This window comes from Stegostoma tigrinum, chromosome 2 (assembly GCF_030684315.1).
Source record: "Stegostoma tigrinum isolate sSteTig4 chromosome 2, sSteTig4.hap1, whole genome shotgun sequence".
In the NCBI taxonomy this organism is placed as follows: Eukaryota; Metazoa; Chordata; class Chondrichthyes; order Orectolobiformes; family Stegostomatidae; genus Stegostoma; species Stegostoma tigrinum.
The window spans coordinates 130,047,528-130,068,798 of record NC_081355.1 but is presented as its reverse complement, the minus strand read 5'-3'; the positions used below and the strand labels follow the sequence as shown (position 1 = coordinate 130,068,798).

The 21,271-nt window shown below is 45.2% G+C and overlaps 1 protein-coding gene and 1 long non-coding RNA gene across 6 annotated transcripts in view; one reads left to right on the top strand and one right to left on the bottom strand.

The window, feature by feature from the left end:
- The window catches only part of LOC125463564 (partitioning defective 3 homolog), a 798,969-nt gene that overhangs the window by 182,653 nt on the left and 595,045 nt on the right, over positions 1-21,271 (top strand). The gene's annotated exons all lie outside the window — the stretch shown is intronic.
- The window catches only part of LOC125463578 (uncharacterized), a 69,203-nt gene continuing 55,693 nt past the window's right edge, over positions 7,762-21,271 (bottom strand). Inside the window, exon 3 of the long non-coding RNA XR_007249862.2 lies at positions 7,762-8,366. This is a non-coding gene — a long non-coding RNA (uncharacterized LOC125463578). The remainder of the gene's footprint in view (positions 8,367-21,271) is intronic.

Sequence of the window (21,271 nt, the reverse complement as noted above, 5' to 3'; positions counted from 1 at the left end):
CAGCACCTTCAGGTAGTCTGTCCTGACGGTGAAGGGGATGAAGGAGCGGTCGTCCCAGTTCCCGAAGAACATGACCTCGCTTTTACCCCTGTTGACTTTGGCACCCGAGGCCAGTTCAAACTGGCCGCAGATGTCCAACAGCCTACTCACCGACCGACGATTGGTGCAGAAGAGGGCGACATCATCCATGTACAGGGAGGTCTTGACCTGAAGGCCTCCGCTGCCTGGGATAGTCACGCCCTTCAGGCTCACGTCCTTCCTGATGGATGCGGCGAAGGGCTCCACACAGCACACGAACAAGGCAGGAGAGAGCGGGCAGCCCTGCCTGACTCCAGATCTGAGGGGAAAACTGTCCGATTCCGACCTGTTGATCGAGACTGCGCTAACGATGTTGCTGTAGAGCAGCCGGATCCAATTGCAGATGCCCTCCCCGAACCCCAATTTGGAAAGGACGTCCCTCACGTAAGCATGAGAGAACCTGCCGAAGGCCTTCTCTTGGTCCAGGCTGACGAGGCAGGTGTCCACCCGCCTGTCCTGCACGTAGGCGATCGTATCCCTGATGAGCGCGAGGCTCTCGGCGATCTTCCTGCCCGGCACAGCACAGGTTTGGTCAGGGTGCATCACCGACTCCAGGACAGACCTGACCGGGTTGGCTATGACCTTGGCCAGGATTTTGTAGTCCACGTTCGATAGTGAAATGGGATACCAGTTCTTAATTTCTTCCCTCTCCCCCTTCCTCTTGTAAATGAGGGTGATGTGCCCTTCCTCGTGGACTTGCACATTTCCCCTGCCCGAAGCGCAGTATCGTACACCTCCAGCAGGTCCTGGCTGACCAGGTCTCATAGAGTGGAATACAGCTCGACCGGTAAGCCGTCGCTCCTGGGAGTCTTATTCCTCTCCAAGGACTTGAGGGCTCTGGTCAGCTCGTCCAGGGATATCGGCCGGTCCAGCCACTCCCTCGTGCCATCGTCTAAGACCTCCGTGGTAGACAACAGGAACGACTCTGAGGCCGTGCTGTCCGTGGGCTTCGTGTCATACAGTCCGGCATAGAAGGATCTGCTGATCCTCAAAATGTTGGGCCGAGACGATTTCACCGAGCCGTCGTCCTCCTTCAGCTGGCGAAGCACAGAGCTCTTTTTGTGCACCTTCTGAAAGAAGAAACGTGAGCACGTCTTGTTCTGCTCCACGGAGCGGACCCTGGACCAGAAGATTATCCTGGAGGCCCCTGCGGTGAAGAGCGAGGCTTGCTGGCCTCTCACCTCGCGGAGGTCCTCCGTGACATCGACTCCCGTCAACTGCAGAAGGAGCAGGTTCTGCACCCTTTTCTGGAGTCGCGACAGCTTTCCCCGCCTCTCTCTCTCGCCTTCCAAACACCCTTGAGGACAAAGAACCTCTTGATGTTCTCCTTCACCGTCTCCCACCAGTCGCCCGGAGACTCAAAGAGGGATTTCACGGTTCTCCAACCAGCGTACTCCCTCCTAAGCTCCTCAACATTCTCTAGGGTCAGCAGAGTTGTGTTGAGCTTCCACGTCCCCTTGCCGGCCGGCTGGTTGTCCTGTAAGTGACAGTCGGCCAGCAGGAGGCCATGGTCAGCGAAGAACACCGGCTCGACGCCGGTGGACCTGACCGAGAACGCCCGTGACACAAACGGGAAGTCTATCCTTGAGCGGATAGACCCGTCTGGCCGCGACCAGGTGTATCTCCTCTGCGCTCCGTCTGCAGGGGTGCTGAAGACGTCGAGCAGCATGGCGTCCTGCACTGTGCCCATCAGGAATCTGGATGTGACGTCCAGTTGACTCCACCCACCCGCTGTCCCCACGCCGGATCTTCCATCTGCATCGATGATGCAGTTGAAGTCTCCGCCTAGGATGACCGGCCTGGACATAGCCAGCAGGGGCCGCTGCAGGATGGCCACCCGCTCCCTCTGTACCGCTGGGGTGTACACGTTGATCAGCCTCAGGGGAGCGTTCCTGTAGGTGACATCAGCCACTAGGATGCGTCCCCCCTCCCCCAACTTGAGAGATGGTGAAGTTGCGCCCCCGCAGCAGAATAGTCAGGCCCAAGGAGCGACAGTTGTTACCCCCCGCCCCCGACCAGATCGAAGGCCCACCGGACCATTTCCTGTACCTGCTGAGGTGCGGTATCCCACACTCCTGCAGAAACAGGAGGTCCGCCTTGACGTTGGTCAGGTAGGCCAATGTGGACACGTATCTTGCGGTGGACTTGATGCTGTGCACATTAATGCTCGCAACTCGTACCCCCATTGTGGGCAGTGACCACCGTACTCTGCCCAAGTCCAAGGTCCAGCCCCTCCATCTGTCCCTTCATGCCCATTGCGCGGGCTCAATGCTGGACACTCTCTGGGCTCAGGAAACCGTCCGTGCTGCCTTCTGGGTGGCATCCCCCTGTCGGGGGTACGGAGGCAGGAGAGTCCGGCTCTGGGTCAGGCTGGGGCCACGCTGTTCCCTCCTTCCTGCCTGAAAGTTCTGGGGGGCCCTCCAGGGCCCCAGCGGCGCATGGCTGGGTGTTGGAGGGAGCCTCCTGTCACCTGGAAGCGGGGTGCTGCTTTCCTCCTCCCTTGAGATCTTTAGCTTCTGCTTTGGGCGGGCCTCCTCCGAATCTCTCTCGTCAGAGGAGCTCTTATAGCCCCCCTGTAGCTGCCTCTTCCCGCCTGATTGTAGCACTGCTTGGGCCCACCGGCGCGACTTCCTCCTCGCTTGCTGGACCGTCGTCCACTCCCCTGGGTCACCTGTTGCCTCCTCCATCGACTCCAGGTTGCCAGGGGGGAGCGGAGCCTCTGGGGTGCTTTTCTGGCCTCGGGTCCATCCTGCGGGGCTGGGCCCTCCTGCACGACCTGGCCCTCCTGCACGTTAGGGGAGTCCTTGCAGGGCCCCGGTGCCTTCCTCTCCTTCGAGGGGGGCTTGCCCCCATTGCCCCTGCTGGCAACCTGGGCGTAGGTGGTCCCCTGTCACAGGCGGTCCCCTGTCGCAGGCATGCCCTATAGAGGTGGCCCACTTCCCCGCAAAGGTTGCAGATTTTTTTCTTGTGGGCAATCTTTTGCAAGGTGTCCCTCCTCCCTGCAGTTCCTGCAGATGGTGGCTTTGCAGTCGGCCGCCACGTGACCTGACCTACCACAGGTATGGCAGACTCTAGGTTGCCCTGCGTAGGTCAGGTAGCCCTTGCTCCCGCCAATCGCGAAGCTGGACGGTGGGTGTACGATGTTCCTGTCCGCGCCCGTCCTTAACGTCACCTTGACCTGCCTCTTACTGGTCCAGATCCCAAAGGGGTCTATGATGTTGGTTCGGTCCCCTTCCACCGTCATGTACCTTCCAAGGAAGGTCAGGACATCAACTGCTGGCACATGTGGATTGTACATGTGTACAGTCACCATACGGCTCCTCTGCACCGGCATTACGAACAGCGGGACAGCGGTCAATACAGAGAGGGGGCCCTCACCTCCGTTCTCCTTGAAAACCTCCAGGAAGCGCTCGCAAAGCTTGGCAGCCCTGAAGGTTACATCGTAGAAACCTCCGGGAAAATCCTGCAGGCAGTAAAAGTCCGCAGCAGCGAACCCACAACAGTCCAACAGGACCCTCTTAACGAACAAGGTGCGGTCCACAGGTGCACCTTCATCCACCTTCTTCACGGAAACGCGGATGGTGTTCCAGACCCCCTGACCTGGGGCACGAGCACTTGCCGCAGCCATCGTTGCAGGTTGGCTGCTCCCTTGAACCAGCGTTAGGCCGAAGCTAGCATTAAGATCCACTGGTTGCAAGGGTGCACCGCCAACCCAACGTCTTCCTTCCACCTCCAACACAGTCGTGCTCACCTCCTCTCGGTCCACGAGAGAGTGGGTCTTTATTTTGATCCGGATGTCAGCTGGTTCACTGAGCTGGAAGGTTTGTTCCCAGATGTTTCGTCACCATTCTGGGTAACATCAACAGAGCGCCTCCGGTGAAGCGCTGGTATTATGTCCCGCTTTCTATTTATCTGTTTACGTTTCCCTGGGTTGGTGATGTCATTTCCTGTGTTGATGTCATTTCCTGTTCTTTTCTCAGAGGATGGTAGATTGATTTGGAGCCAATGTGTTTGTTGATGGAGTTCCGGTTGGAATTCCTAGAAGCATGGCATCAATTTCTGATCCAAATTGCTAAACTGCTCTCAATCCCATGCCTCTGTATTTTCTGCAGTAGCCTACCATGGGGAACCTTATCAAATGCTTTACTGAAATCGATAAAAACTACATCAGCTGCTTTACCCTCAGCCACCTGTTTGGTCACCACCTCAAAGAACTCAATAAGGTTTGCAAGGCACAACCTACCCTTCACAAAACCGTGTTGACTATCCCTAATCAAATTATTCCTTTCTAGATGATTATAAATCCTATCTCTTATAATCCTTTCTAACACTTTACCCACAACTGAAGTAAGGCTCACTGGTCTATAATTACCAGAATTATTGCTACTCCCCTTTTTGAACAACAGGACAACATTTGCTAACCTCCAGTCTTCTGGCACCATTCTTGTCGATAATGATGACATAAAGAACAAAGCCAAAGGCTCTGCAGTCTCCTCCCTTGCTTCCCAGAGAATCCTAGGATAAATCTCATCCGGCCCAGGGGGCTTACCTATTTTCACACTTTCCAGAATTGCTAACACCACCTCCTTACGAACCTCAATCCCATCTAGCCTAAGAGCCTGTATCTCGGTATTCTCCTTGACAACATTGTCTTTTTCCTTTGTGAATACTGACAAAAAATATTCATTTGGCACCTCTCCTATCTCTTCAGACTTCCCACTGTCCTTGACTGGCCCTAATCTTACACTAGTCATTCTTTTATTTATTCCTGACATGCCTAGTTTCTGGCACTCTTCTTTTTGGCAAAATTTCCACTAAAAAAAAATCTGTTTTGTTTTTAGGATTAAAACCTGTTTCAGCCTTTGAAGTCTACATTTTGCTGGGGGTTCACCAATTGTAAATCTGACTGCCCCATAAGTTTGGTTTGTTGTGTTGTGCAGATGGTTCAACATGTTGAGTGTTTTGTTTTTGCTGTCGTCAGTTTGTGTTGATGCTTTGTCATGTTAATGAATAGAAATATTTCATCCTGACTTCACCTGGATATTGCACATATTTATCATCTGCAGCTAGTGATATGGTTTATGTGAAAAATTACATCAATATTTTTCTTAATTATATTCATGTGTGCATACACCACCACATTAAACTCTCACTTGCTCACCCCCACCGATTACTCTGTGGGATTTCTGACTGGAAGTTGATGTTTCCTGCTCAGATTGATAACTTTTTTTTGGAGGGCTTATTTTGGAGCTGCAAACTCTATGTATAACAATCCAGAAAATTCCCCAAGAGCTAATAAAAAAAAATTGACCTGGACCAAAGGAATTTCAGTGCCTTCACACAGGAGGGAAATAAATACAACAAATGGCAAAAGAACTAGTATCAAAAATGCAGGGGAGAGAGAGCAGGTGTATGGCATTGGGATAGAGAATCAACTAACATCACGTTGAATGGCAGAATCGGCTGAATGCCTTTTGGTCCTATTTTTTTTCTCTCTGTTTCTACGTTTGTATATTTGACAAAAATGACTGCCCTTCACAAAGTGCTTAATTGGATTGGAAGTACTTTGATACATTCCATGGTCATGCAAGGTACTCTTAGGAATGCACGATTTGTGCTTTTTAAAATCTTGTTCCTTTGGGAGAATTTCTTCTTTCGGCAACCCTGACCTGTGCCATCATAGTCTCGTTCCCGCCTGTCCAGTGTAGCAATCATAAGAGCCAAGACAAGCTGATTCCTTTTGTCTATCCTCCCTTCCCCAAAATGAAACCCAGGATAGAGCTTGAGTACTACAGCCCTATTGATAAACAACACTGCACAGACCGGGAGTCCAGTAATCTCTTAGCCTTGCTGTACTAAAAACAGAAAATGCCGAAGGTCTGATAGCGCTGTTCTCTCTCCACAGATTCTAGCATTTTGAGTCCAAAAACTCGTCTTGAATGGACAGGATTCAAAGCAACATTTTTTGTTTTTAATTTCAGATTTGCGGCATTCAGAGTATTTAGTTTGTATGTGTCGACTTGCTGCGCTGCTTCGTTCCATTAACTGCCTATAAGCATCGCTAAAAGATAGCAAGTTGATTTTGTCCCATCGGACAGTGCTTCAGCAATTGACGTGCTAGTTTTTTTCTATTTGCTGAATTGCTTCAATGTTGCGCAGTAAATTCTTTGGCTCTTGCTTATTCTTTTTCATGTAAGTGGGTCTATTAAACTGCCAAGGTTTGGATTAACAAAGTTGCAGATGGATCTTTTAATTTCCCTGATGCACACTTTACAAAAGAAAAATGATATTTTGTAAAACTTTTTTTTTTAAAATGAGAGGAATTTTTTGAAACCCTTGAGACCCCCTTTCATAAAAGGGCATTAACTCAAGCAGCATGCCTGAACCTCCCTTTATTAAAGCTAAAGACTGCTGCATTTGCCTCCATGTGTTAGCATCTGGCTGCACCATTTGTCCCTGTTTAAATTGAGCAGCTTCAGAAGAACTAGCAGAGTTCAATGTCACATTTTGAAAAATTAACGACTGGTAGACGATTGGGAAACCTTGATCTTAACCTAATCACTGATTTCTGGAAGTGGTGATTAATTAATTTCATCTTCAGCTTCTGGAATCCTACACAGATGTGATGGTCCACTGCTCATTAACATGGGGGCAAATATTCTCAATTTGACGAGTGAGATTTTCTCCAGCCTTGTGTTCTTTTTCCTACAGATTTGAAGATGGAGACTGATTCCAGAGACGCAGTTTCTTGTGTATAGTTAATTCTGTGGTAACATATTTAAACAGTTGCTGTTTACTGAGAAACTCAGGACAGTGAATGTTATTGGATTATTTGATTGTGGAAGTCATTGCAGCTAAGTCAGATTCTGTCCTTGCATGAGGCAGACTCCAATCTTCCACCAGTGTTTATTGGATCCTGATCAAGAAGCCTGGCCATCTGAATCCCAGCAGCACACTCACACACTGTGTAATCACGAAACCACACCATCTGAGTTTGGTTAACTCGGCACAGACCAAGACTGAAGCTCACTCAGACTTGCTTGTTTGCGTGTCTCTGTGGTGGATTTATTCACTGACCCTAAGGAGTAATTCTGTCTTGACTAGGTTCATACTTGTTTTGATGTACGTTTTCTAATTATGGATGATTGAAAGCCAAGGAAGGTAAACACCCTAAGTATGTCACATAATATAGAAAGTATGAAATGCACTACGGTACAAGTATGTTTGTGATGTTAAGCCAAAGGCATAATTTCTCCAAAAACTCTGTGTTCAGTCACTATCTCTTTCCATGAAGACAGTACTATTTTTTCCATTTAAAAATAAAATTTGAAATTCCAATGATTCAGGTTTTCTTTTTGTGGTCTATGACCTGTCTGGTTGAGATTCTGCCCTCTGCTGCCTTTGCAAATCAAGCTTCCTTGAAATCTGAAGCTCGAGTTGCATGTTAGGTAACTTCAGTTTGGATTAATCTGTTCGTGTTTTTTCCAGGTGTCTATCATGTTGGAGGTTCAGCACTCTGTCAGGGTCATTTTTACGAACTAATTCCAGTACCTGTAGACCCTCGTTTTCTCACGAGCATGTTATGCTAAGAAATAGTTCTATTAGAATTAGGTTTTATTGTCACATGTACTCAAGTACAGGGATACATCAGTACAGTGAAAATGTTTTTACAATGGTGTCAATTTGTTGCCATTTTACACAAGATACCAAAGTACAAAATCTTATAGAATATAGAAAAATAAAGAAATAAGCTAAAAGTTTAACTTTACAGTTCTTTTCAGCACAAAGTAGTAAATAAGTAGTAAAGTTAGAAGTTCAACATTACATTACAGTCCTCCTTCAGCCAAAGGTCTGCAATCACTGCACGCTGGGCTTGCCCCTCGGGTTCAATGTCCTCCCACATGCTGGGCTCGACCTCCGCTCAAGCGTGCTGCAGTCTCAGTGCTTACTGCCACCTAGGCTCATCAGCTACGCCTCTCCACAGGCCACCAGAGTCCAGCTGTGGTACTGCTTTGGGCCATCCAGCCTCTTCCATGTTGCCAGAGTCTGGCTCTGCCCAGCATGCTAATCGCTTAGTAGCCAGCTGCCAAAGACCCTGAGGTGGGGCCCTCAGCTGGTACACACAGTTCCCTTTTTCTTTGCTTTTCCTGCTTCATGTGTGTAGGAGCTTGGTTAAACCACGTGTACCATCTGCAGTTTTAGTCTCCTTATCCCAGGAAAAATCTTATAACCAGAGAGGGGGTGCAACAAAGGTTCACTAGACTTCCTCCTGGCAGGGTGGAACTGTCCTATAAAGAGAGATTGGACAAACTGAGCCTGTATTCTCCAGAGTTTTGCGGAATGAGAGGTAATTCATTGAAACCTGTAAAATACTGATAGACAGGGTAGGCACCAGTAAAATGTTTGCCTTGGTTAGGGAGCCTCAAACCAGGTGAGATGATTTTGAAATAAAAGATGTAATTTAGGGCCAAAATGAAGTGTTTTTTATTCAGAGGGTTGAGAGTTTTTGGAATTCACTAGCCTAGAAGCCTATGGATAGTATTTTTAAGTATATTGATGCATTTGTGATGATTAATGGCATGCAAGGTTAGGCTAATAGTATAGGCAAAAGGCATTGAATTGCTCAGTCAGTTTTGATTGTATTAAATGACAGATTATGCTCGATAGGCTGAATGGCCTCTGATACTGCCTAAAAATTAGTGAATTATCAAAGGTAGACCCCCAAAACTTCAACTCTAAAAGGACTTGGGAAGCTGTTTGACATGCTAACCTGAGCTGATCAATGCCAGAAGGTGAGAAATTGAAGGTATTGACTGGACCTTGCCTGCTCAAGCTCATCAATGAACTCTTGTTGGAGTGTGAAAATTGACAGTACAGCTAATTGGTGAAAGCTGGATCTGGTCAGAAAGTGACGGCTCCTATGACAATGCATGCCACATCTAGGTACAGGCAGCAAGGACTGAGCTACACAAGGAACAGACTACCACGAAACTTCGGCACAGCAACCCGCAGCAGTAAAAAGAAGCTGATATTTTTTGGAGACGGGACTAAGGAGTGGAATTAAGTTAAAGATGCAATTAGTATGCTAGCAAAAATTGATTTTGAAACTGAGTGGAGTTTTTTTTGTTTCATGTCTGTTCTTGTACCCCATGGGATAGCTGTACATTTTTAAGGCTGTCTAAATTGAAGTTGCCTCAGTGTCTCACTAGAACAGTTTCAAATTGAACCTGTTTTTGTCACTTCTTCTGTGGTAAACCAATGTTGTTATTTATATAAAGCTTGATTTATTCTTTGGAAAGCAAGTTGAATTTTTTTAAACATTACCATATTTGTGTCTTAATGTCATTCGATGCGGTGCTGAATCATTGTAACGTTTTTGAAATACAAGCAGATGGTAAGCTTATCACATTAACAAGACATTTTGAACATGCAACATTAAGATGCAGAGCACGTTTTAAGAATGTTTTAAGAGCGTTGGCAAATTCCAGTGTAAGTAGCAGCTGGAACAGTCAGTGACATTGAAGAGCAAGCCTGCAGGGGTCAGATAGATATCTAATGAAAGGATAATAGCTGAATAGGTGACTTTAAAATGACTCAACAATCAACAGTTGTTCCAGATTCCTGGATTTCAATGTACACTGAAACCAAATAACCCGTTTCTTTGCACTCAGTGTAGAAGTGTTTTCTTGTTAAATTTTACCCATGTGTTTCAATTCCAGAAATGTGTTGCTTTTGGCGCTACAGAATTGGAAAAGAAGTTCTGCCTCTGGTAGGATGAGTGCAAACAACAATGAAGTGTCAGCTCTGAACAGCTGGTCCTTTTGGAAAATTGTAGGAAGCCATTTGGCTGCACTTGAAAATTACAATGTGAGACTGTGGGAAGATGTCAGAGATCATAGTGGGGGTTCTCGAAGGCAAGCTGTTACCGAGATGGAGAGAGTAACAGTTAATGTCTTAAAAAAAACACCAGAAATATCAGTTATTTTAACTTTGTGGAGCTGATAACTAACTTTATGTTGCCTGGCAGAATAAAACACTAAATAAATTTGAGGAGAGAGAGACAGATTTTTAATTAGTACTCGGTCGATTGCTTATGGGGAGTGGCCAGGAACGTGGAGTTGTGACTGAGATGAGATCAGCCAAGATCATAATGAATGGTGCAGCAGGTTTGAGGGACTGAATTACCTACTTCTGCTCTTAAATCTTACGTGCTAATTGGTCTAGACTTGCTTTTTTTCCAGTATGTGTGAGATCAGGTGAAGGAGTTATCTAATGACTGAACATTCATTTTGTCTCCACAGCCAATTCTAAATAGAGTTCTGGGGTCAGTAAGTTGGGAGGAGTGAAAGATAAACAGCTACTGTCCTGTGAATTTCCAGAAATTGAGTTCCAAGCATGTTCAGATATTTTTAAACGAATATGTGATCTTCACCATCTCCAAAACTATCCATTGCAAACCTGACAAAATGAGATTTTTAACTGATTCTGATTATGCACTTTGTATCAAGCTACTACTTCTTTGAGCGAGGTTAAATGCAGCTTAGGTGGCACCTTGTGTGGCAGTGCTCTACACCCACTTCAATTAAAAAAAAACCTGTACTGTCTGTCATGGAGTGCTGGTCAGCCTGTAATGGCTTGGATAATAAAGGCCCACTTTTGTTTAAATTTAAAACATAGATTTACCCGAGCTGGAAAGTCATCCCTTTAGTTTTTATCAGTGACCTAATATGCCTGGCCAATCGTCAGTCCACTGAGGTATCTCTGAAGTGCTTTTCTTCAAACAATATCATTTGCCAAGACACTTGCAGACAATTCATTTTGTTTGGATCATTGCATGTTGTTGCCTGATACATTTTCTTGTAGCCGCCTCAAAAACAAAATACACAGCTTGTACCTTTCTCACCTGGACAAGCTCCAATAGCAGAATGGTCACTAGTTTCTTACGAGTCAAATGATGATTGCCTTGTTAAGTAAAAACAAAATGCTGGACAAACTTAGCACGTGTGACAGCATCTAAAGTTGTTTGTTTGACTTTTAGTGTGTTGCTAAGCCCTTGATTGGTGGACAACAGCTGTTTGGAATGAAAGACACACGCTTACATCACACCCCCTGAGATCGTTCTGTGGCACAGTGGCAGCATTCCTGCCTGTCAGAACGCCTGAGTTCATCTTTTTCCTGCTCTAGAGGTATCTAATAACATGTCTGAGATTAGAAAATCCCATTTTGTCCATGGCCTATTCACTCATTTCTTTTGAAACTGTACCACAATTACTAGTTGATACTTCACTTGTTTTACAGAACATCTGATCCTACTTTGCTATTAGGTTTTTGCTGCTCACTTGACTTGCTGATGTATAATATTATTGTCAGTTGCTTAAAGTGGTATGCTTAAAGCCAGTGCAGCCAGGAAGAGTGGGAGATGAAGAAGAATGGTGTGCACAATCTGTCAGTTTCCTGAGGGAAAAAAAGAAATTTGAATGGACATGTCAATCTTGGACATGTCAAGGTTGAATTGACCTACTTTTGTGCAATAAACATCTCTCTCATTGCACGCCCATCTTATTTCAAGTATCATCTAACTGCATTTGCTGGACGTAAAAATGGCATCGCTCTTATCTGAAGAAAGAGGAGTCCCAACCCGAGGTGTCAACTTTCCTGCTCCTCTGCTGCCTGACCTGTTGTGTTCTGCCAGCTCCACGCTGTGTTTGCTGTGACTCCAGCATCTGCAGTTCTTGCTGTCTCCTTCTCACTGTTACCTTTTTTCCATTGGTGCCCAAGCATTGTGGGAGTTCAGTTGTAAGAATTATCTGCTTTTAGAAATAATAATTCAGGCCAAAATGACTGATGATTTGGACAAGTGTGGCTTAATTGAAAGGAAGCCAACTCTGGTTTTTGTTCAGGATAAATTTGTTAATTTTTTTCATATTAAATTAACTTATCCTGACGAGATAATAAGTAAGTGAATGTGTACAATGTTGCTGTGTATTTGAATTCTGAAAGCTTTTTGAAGAAGTGCCGGACATCAACAGGATGGTGAGCTCAGTTACTAAGGAAAGGTTTGGAGGGATGTGGGCCAGGAGCAGGCACGTGGAACTAATTTAGTTAGGAACTGTGTTCACCATGGACTGGTTGCACCAAAGAGACTCCAGATGTCCAAGTTCTTTAAGGACCGCAACTTTCCCCCCACGGTGATCGAGAACGCCCTTGACCGCGTCTCCCGCATTTCCCGCGACACATCCCTTACACCCCGCCCCCGCCACAACCGCCCCAAGAGGATCCCCCTCGTTCTCACACACCACCCTACCAACCTCCGGATACAACGCATTATCCTCCGACACTTCCGCCATTTACAATCCGACCCCACCACCCAAGACATTTTTCCATCCCCTCCCCTGTCTGCTTTCCAGAGAGACCACTCTCTCCGTGACTCCCTTGTTCGCTCCACACTGCCCTCCAACCCCACCACACCCGGCACCTTCCCCTGCAACCGCAGGAAATGCTACACTTGTCCCCACACCTCCTCCCTCACCCCCATCCCAGGCCCCAAGATGACATTCCACATCAAGCAGAGGTTCACCTGCACATCTGCCAATGTGGTATACTGCATCCACTGTAACCGGTGCGGCTTCCTCTACATTGGGGAAACCAAGCAGAGGCTTGGGGACCGCTTTGCAGAACACCTCCGCTCAGTTCGCAACAAACAACTGCACCTCCCAGTCGCAAACCATTTCCACTCCCCCTCCCATTCTCTTGATGACATGTCCATCATGGGCCTCCTGCACTGCCACAATGATGCCACCCGAAGGTTGCAGGAACGGCAACTCATATTCCGCCTGGGAACCCTGCAGCCATATGGTATCAATGTGGACTTCACCAGTTTCAAAATCTCCCCTTCCCCTACTGCATCCCTAAACCAGCCCAGTTCATCCCCTCCCCCCACTGCACCACACAACCAGCCCAGCTCTTCCCCCCCCACCCACTGCATCCCAAAACCAGTCCAACCTGTCTCTGCCTCCCTAACCGGTTCTTCCTCTCACCCATCCCTTCCTCCCACCCCAAGTCGCACCCCCAACTACCTACTAACCTCATCCCACCTCCTTGACCTGTCCGTCTTCCCTGGACTGACCTATCCCCTCCCTACCTCCCCACCTACACTCTCTCCACCTATCTTCTTTACTCTCCATCTTCGGTCCGCCTCCCCCTCTCTCCCTATTTATTCCAGTTCCGTCCCCCCATCCCCCTCTCTGATGAAGGGTCTAGGCCCGAAACGTCAGCTTTTGTGCTCCTGAGATGCTGCTTGGCCTGCTGTGTTCATCCAGCCTCACATTTTATTATCTTGGAATCTCCAGCATCTGCAGTTCCCATTATCCCTGGAGATCTGTGTTGGGAATCCTGCTTAATATGTATAAAAGACTTAGACTTCCGTCCAAGTCTCAGTTTGAGCACATCTCAAAACATGGATGTGTTACGAATTTAGAGAAAGATCACAATAAAACATAAAAAGGATATAAGCTGCTGGATTGTGTGAAATTTTAATATGGAGAGGTGTGAAGTCGTTAAAATATGAAAAAGAGTCAATTTTCAAGGGAATAAATAAGTAGAGGAACTGAGGGTGCATATGTACCAATCAGTGAAGGTAGGGCAGATCGAGAGTTTGTTTTAAAAATCACGAGATCGTGACTTGATAAATGGTGCACGGGATACAAAAACAATTGAGTTCTGAAAAACCTGTACAAAATGTGGGTTTGACCTCACTTGATGAGAGTGGTTCTGGGTAGGATAGACTTCAGGTCTGTGGAAAGACCAGAAGATGCTGGGGCTGTGCTGTTTGGGGAAGGGCAAGTTGAGAGGAGATTAGATGAAATGTAACCCAAATTATGAGTCTCAATACGGTCGCTCAGCAGAAACTACTCCTAGTGATGGAAAGATGGTGAATCAAAGGGCAGATATTTAAGGTATTGGCAAAAGGAGCAAAGACAAGATGTGGAGAACATTTTTATGCGCAATTGCTTTGGAATGCACTGCCTCTCAGTGGGATGGAGGAAGATTCAATCCTGACTTTTAGAAGTCCGAAGAGTAAATTTGCTGGCCTATGGAAAGGAGACATTGGAATGGCTCACCTAAATTATTCTTGCAGAGGCCAGCATGGATATGATGAACCTGCTGGTTTCTCTTCCATTCTATAATTGCATTTTGAATAAACAATAGGAACGAGGCATCTTGGAAAGTATGGTCTGGAGGCAAAGAAAACTTAGTAACACTCAACATGATTTGACCAGGAAGAGAAGCCTGGGCATGTTTTTATTTAAAAATTGTGGATGTGAACATGACTGGCAAGGCACAGCACTCTTTGGTTCCTAATTGACCCACTGAGAGTCACATGTTGGTTTTACTTAGACTAGTTTCTTCGTCACCATTTTAAAGGTGAGCTTTTATATTCCAGACCTGCTGAGCTTAAATTCCACCAGTGCTGGTGGTGGAATTTGAACCATTGTACCCAGAAATGTAGCCCTGGGCATCTGAATTAGTGATCCAGTGATAATATCACTGCAGCATCACCTTGACCTAACCTAAGGTGGGAGGCAGATGATAATCGGTGTTGGACTGACTAGGTTGGTGGAAATCAGGGAATAGCATTGAACAGATTGGGTAGGACCCTTTTGAATAATACTGAGGAAGGTGGGCAGTGGGTTCTCTATCAGCGCAACCTTTGGAGAGATGGTCAGACAGACGTGTTGTGGACTGAGATTCTTTGGTTCGAGGAGGAGACAGCATCTGTAATGTTTGTGCATGTTTGTGACTTGGTATGATCCTAAGTACCAAAGGTATAATTTGCTGTCATGTGCTGCTTGACCATTTTCAAGCATTTTTTAGTTTTTGGCATTATGCGGCCAAAATTAAGTCTTTTTGCAGTTCCTCTGCATTTTGCTACTCCGGCAGCTGTCATCTGCCCTGGGTTTCCTGGTCGATGATTAAAGGGCAGAGTTGTCAGCAGCGTGACAGTTTACTGTAGTTTGCTGACCTTCCAACGAGAAAAAGTAAAATTTGGAGCTGAAAACACTGGAACATGAATTATCTTTGGATTATTCACTGAAACAATACAAGCAAATAAATTATTGCAAGCGAGGGGGAGATGGAATCTCATGAGCTTCACAAAAGGCATCTTTTTATTTATAGTTTTCAGTCGTGATGAAATGTTTTTTTAAATGGGTGTTCTGAGTTCACTAGTTATTTTCCTACTCAAAAATAGGGCACTGACAAACATCCTCTGGATGATCTAAATTATTAAAGCCTGGTTTTGCTTCTGTTCTTTTCTTTGTGATTCATGCAGTGCTAGATAGCTCTGTGGATCAGCAGGAGTTACATTAAATCCTGTCAGCAATGAGTAACTTAAGCCTCGAGAGGATAGCCTTGAAGAAGCTAAAAGCCAGCAGTGCTGTGTCAGTGGCGAATGTCCTTCGATTGCGCCAGAGTGCATGCAGGCAATGTGTTGTAACGTTTAATAAAATGTCTTTCCATCAAAGTCATATGTCCTCCTGCTCCGCCACCACAAACCCCAAAATGCACACTTGCTTTTTCCTATGTGATGCTTCTGAAATAAATTTTAAAAAAATCACTGGCTATCATTTTCTATCTAGCATCTGCTCACAGAGATGAAGGCATAAATGCAACCTAAAGAAATGAATCGGTCGATTCAGCAGGGTGTAGCTTAAATTGGTTGCTGTTGTCTATAGTAGTACCTTTATTATTCACATTTAAATCTGTGACGTATTCTCCTATATACCTAATTAATAGCAAAGTGAAGACAGAAGTAGCTACAGTTGTGAGAAGACCCTCATTACCAGTCATTTAATTATTGTTATTGTGAATAATTTGGAAATACCTACAGTGTTATATAAAAACAATAAAAATAACAGACTGAGTGCTGATTATGATTGATAGATCAATTTTGAATGTTTTAAAGAAAAGTAGTTAGTGTCCATTTACTGTGCCCTTTTACACAGTCTCTTTTTCTGTTTATTCTTCTAATCATAGATAAAGATGTGGGATGAGGAATTCAGCCTGACTTTTCAGGTGTCATAGTGTGCATTAGTCTCCCTCCAGAAGAAGATATATTTTGTCTATACTTATCACTGATTCCAATGAGCACTGATTTTTAAAAATGCATTCAGCAACTTTGCTCATTTATAATATCTGTATCAGTGGACAGCACCAGATTATTATAATTTGGGGGATGTAGACTTTGCTACCTTGGGCTAGCATTTATTGCCTTGGGTGAGCATTTATGACCCTAAATAACAAAGTGTGGGGCTGGATGAACACAGCAGGCCAAGCAGCATCTTGGGAGCTCAAAAGCTGACGTTTCGGGCCTAGACCCTTCATCTAGGCCCAAAACGTCAGCTTTTGTGCTCCTGAGATGCTGCTTGGCCTGCTGTGTTCATCCAGCCCCACACTTTGTTATCTTGAATTCTCCAGCATCTGTAGTTCCCATTATCTCTGATCACAATTTATTGCCCTAGTTGTTTTATCTGAGAACGTGACGATGATGGTTGGGAAGTCTCAATGAATTCTTATACTAATGCAATTCTGAGCTCTGACCAATATGCTGGAGAAAGGGGATATGGTGTCATTTGTACCTGCATCAAAAACAGGATAAAATGGTTCATTCTTCATCCTCGAAGCAAACTGTAGTTGTGGATCCACTAGCAGTGTTCAGCAGGGTTTTGATAATCTAATTTTCAACACTGGCAAAATTATAATTAAATGCAAGTAGAAGATCTGTTGGATGACCTTGACTTGCAGATGACGGCAGATTTACTGAGTGCTATCAGACTTATGGCTGAACATGTGATATCTGCGAGAAATGGCAGTAATGTAAATGCACTGATTCAATCAAAACCAAAAGCACTGCGGATGCTATAAATCAGGAACAAAAACAAAGTTGCTGGAAAAGCTCAGCAGGTCTGGCAACATCTGTGGAGGAGAAAACAGTTAACATTTCGGGTCCAGTGACCCTACCTCAGACCCTTTTGAGGAAGGGTCACTGGACCCGAAAAGTTAACTCTATTTTCTCCTCCACAGATATTGCCAGACCTGAGCTTTTCCAGCAACTTTGTTTTTGCACTGTTTCAATGTCCTAAATTATAGGACTATAAAGAACTGTTGCCTTAAGTGTTCTATTAGAATTTCAATCTCTTTTGCCATGTATTTGTTGTAAATTATTGTTAACAAATTGTGTGTATTGTGCAGTAAACAAAAACAATGTATTTGAATAGCTGAGCTCACACTTTGTGCAGTAAGGCACAGTAAATTGTCCTAAACAGATAAATGCGAGATGACTATTAATAAACAATAACCTCAAAGGGGAAGAAAAGCTTTGAGCTTATTTCAGAAATGCTATATACTCGGATTTTGAATCTGCGATGTTTGTTATCTTGAAATTTCAGGTGTGTAGTAGCTTTGTCATTCTGTGTGTGATGTCTGAGAGATCTAATTAAAATGTAACTTGCTTCCCAAACTATGTGAAGGCACTGTCTCCTCGTTTGTACTGCTGTGCTCATCATTCTTCTTTCGTTCACGAAAACAAGCAATTTTACCCACCAACTGTGTGCAATTAGATCCAATTAAAACCTCACATCTGCTAATTATTAGCCAGGTGGGCTTTGTTCACATTCATCATATATTCTGTAATTAAGTGCTTGCGTTTTAAAATTTCTACAGTTTGAAAATCAACCTTTTGAAAGGGCATTTACTTTGTTACTTCTTGTAACAGCATACAATTTCTCTGTGTAATTTTGCTCAATCTTCAACGTTTACATTTCTTTGCGTAGAAATATTTTAGTTTCCTGTGCAAATTAACATATTTTCATTCAAGGGAAAGTGTTGTCTAACAATGCATGATTCCCAACATTTTGTTAAAAACCAAAAGAACTCAGGACGCTGTAAATCATAAGCAGTAACAGAAATCGCTGGAAAAGCACAGCAGGTCTGGCACCATCTTGGGAGAAAAATCAGCATTAGATTTTCAAGTCGAGTGATACTTCCTCTGAGTAAGGGTAACTCAACCAAAAATTTTAACTCTGGTTTTTCTCCACAGATGCTGCCAGACCTGCTGAGCTTTTCCAGCATTTCTATTTTTGTTTCTCAATATTTTTCTGACTTAAACTCTGCAATAGTGTTCAGAGCATTGTCATTGTCTGTGGGCCGCTTGGATGTTGAAACCTTGCTCTGTTTCTTGGATGTCCCTCACGCATAAGTTTGTGCCTATCTTTTATTCCTCATTCAGTCTCTTCCCTTCCCCTCCCCTCCCCTCCACCTTTGTCTTTCCCTCCACCTTTGTCTTTCCCTCCACCTTTGTCTTTCCCTCCACCTTTGCCTTTCCCTCCACCTTTGCCTTTCCCTCTCCCTTTGCCTTTCCCTCTCCCTCTGCCTCTTCCCCAGCTATTGCCCACTGCCCCTTCCCCCTTCTGCCACTTTTCCCCTCTGCGCATTCCCCCCCATTACCCCTCCTGCCCTTCTCCCCCCACCCCCACCCCCACCCCCACCCCCACCCCCACCCCCCCCCACCCCCACCCCCACCCCCCCCCACCCCCACCCCCCCCCACCCCCACCCCCACCCCCCCACCCCCCCCCCCACCCCCCCCCCACCCCCACCCCCCCCCACCCCCACCCCCCCCACCCCCACCCCCCCCCACCCCCACCCCCCCCACCCCCCCCCACCCCCACCCCCCCCACCCCCCCCCACCCCCACCCCCCCCACTCCCCCCCACCCCCACCCCCCCACTCCCCCCCACCCCCACCCCCCCACTCCCCCCCACCCCCACCCCCCCCACTCCATTATACCTCCTTGTGTTCCCCACTTCAAAATCTCTCTTCCCCTACTTCCTCCTCTCTCGCGTGCTCGCTCTCGCTTGCTTGCTCTTGCTCGCTCTCTCTTTCCCCTCCCCTTCCCCCTACCATTTCTGCGTGTCTCCCTGTCTGTCAAGCTCCTTCCCCTCTTAACACCCTCCTCTCCCTCCATTAGCTCATCAGTTGTCCTCTTAACCCCACAGCTGTCTTCAGAATAAATGGCAGAAAGCCAGCTGGCTGGTTCCTGCATGGATTCAAAATAATGTCGTGGGTGGCCTTTGTGTTGAAATCAGCTGATTTGCATGTGTTCAGAACACACATATGTTGAGCCTTCCACACCCATCCATCTAATGATACAAAATGAGCAGGTTCAGTAAATTACAGTGACATAAACATTGCAATCAAATGTACTTTGGTGCTTCATCAATAACTTTATAACTGAAGCGCAGACATTTTAATGTTTAAGGCACCTTTCATAACCCCGGGACTCCACATTACATTTTACAGCTTATGATGTAACTTGGAGTGGAGTCATTTTTTTTTTGGAGATGCAGTTAACAACATACACATACATACTCAACTGTGGAAGACACTGTTGTATGCTCAGAGCAGAGGGCAGATGGGGCCTTGGTTGAATCTGAAAGTTGACACCTCCAATGACTCAGCATTGCCCCAATATCTAATTATTATACTCAATCAGGGAAATCCAGCAGCACCTTCTGACTCAAGTAGCAAGAAGTGGATCTAATTGAGCCAAAGCAGTCAGTCAGTGAAGAGTCTCATTAAATAAGCAGCACGCTTTAAACACTGTCAAAGAAACATCTTGTTGACTTGTATGCTTTAACTTATCAACTTGGTCAACCTCAATTGCTGAAATATTGTGCATTATTGTCTAGAGACATGATGATCCAAATATTATTGATGCAAGTTTCAACTTAAAAATACAAGACAACGCGTTGTGGAAGGTTGGAAAGTAGGAAAAAGGAAATGTGATGTAATACAAACCTACTTATGAAAATATTATCAAAGTAAATCTCTTTGTTACTGTGCTAAGCTTTAAAAGAGGTAGGAATTCCATAGAAGAACATTTCCTTGTGAAAGGTGCCAGGTATAACATAGCATTGAGAACCCAGTTAAATATAGGACGTTCAGAAGGCTGGTGGAAAAGCAAATAACGGCTGCAGAGGGAAGAGAGACTGGCAGCTAACATAAAAGGGAATCTAAAGGCTTCATTTAACATGTAAATAGAACAATGGTAGAGAATAAAAAGAGACTGATTCCAGACCAAAAAGAGAATTTGTACATACAAGCACAGCGTATGGCTGTGGTATTAAATGAATTCTTTACATCTTTTAGGTATTTTTGAGTAAATGAATTCTTTGCCAAGAATGATGGTGCTATCCAGGCCATGGTGAAAACAGGAGGAAATTTCATTGTTTAAAGGATTTGAAATTGATGGGGGAGGAGGTATTGAGTAGGTCGCCTGTGTATAAAATTGATGATAACACCGAGATGAAATGAGATGCTTGCAAGGACATTGACAGAAGTGAGAGTAGACATTACAGAGGAAAGGGCAACAAACTTGAAGAAAGGGTCACTGGACCCGAAATGTTTGCTTTGCTTTCTGTGCGCAGGTGTTGTAAGACGCCTTGAGTTTCTCCAGAAAATTCTGTTTTTGTTTGATTTCCAGCATCTGCAAGTCTTTGTTTTATTTCACAGTTTAATTTGGTAATAGGTTCAGTTCTAGAAATAGTAAATCTGGACAAAACTAATAGTCGTGTACAAATCAGGGTTAACTAAGGAGAGCCAGCACAGATTTCTGAAACCAGGTCATGTTTAACTAAGTTGATAGACGTTTCTTGAAGTGGTAACCCAGTTAATAAGATCATTGTTGATGTAGTGTACATGGCTTTCCAGAGCTCTTTGAAACAAAACAGAGCAAAATTAATATTTCATGAAATAAAAACGATATTAGTGACATGGAATTGGCTGGATAACAGCAATGAATAATGGATTGTTTTCCCCTCACTGGGGTAAGATCGTAATGTAATTCTGTAGGTGTCCTTGTTGGACCCTGACTTTCCTGTTAATGGTCTATATCTTTGAGTCCAAGGCTCTGATTCAAAATTTGCAGATGATATGTATCCTGGAAGGACGCTGTAGAGTTTCACAAGGCCATTGACAAGTTAGCAGAGTGGGTGGATAAGTGGCAGGTGAAGTCATACATTTTTTGGGAGGGTGAACATGGAAATAAAATGTGCAGTAAAGGGGGTGCAATTCAGTTTGATGGAACCTTCCCAGAATCAAACAAAGTATTTACTCATTTCATCCAACGTGTTATTGG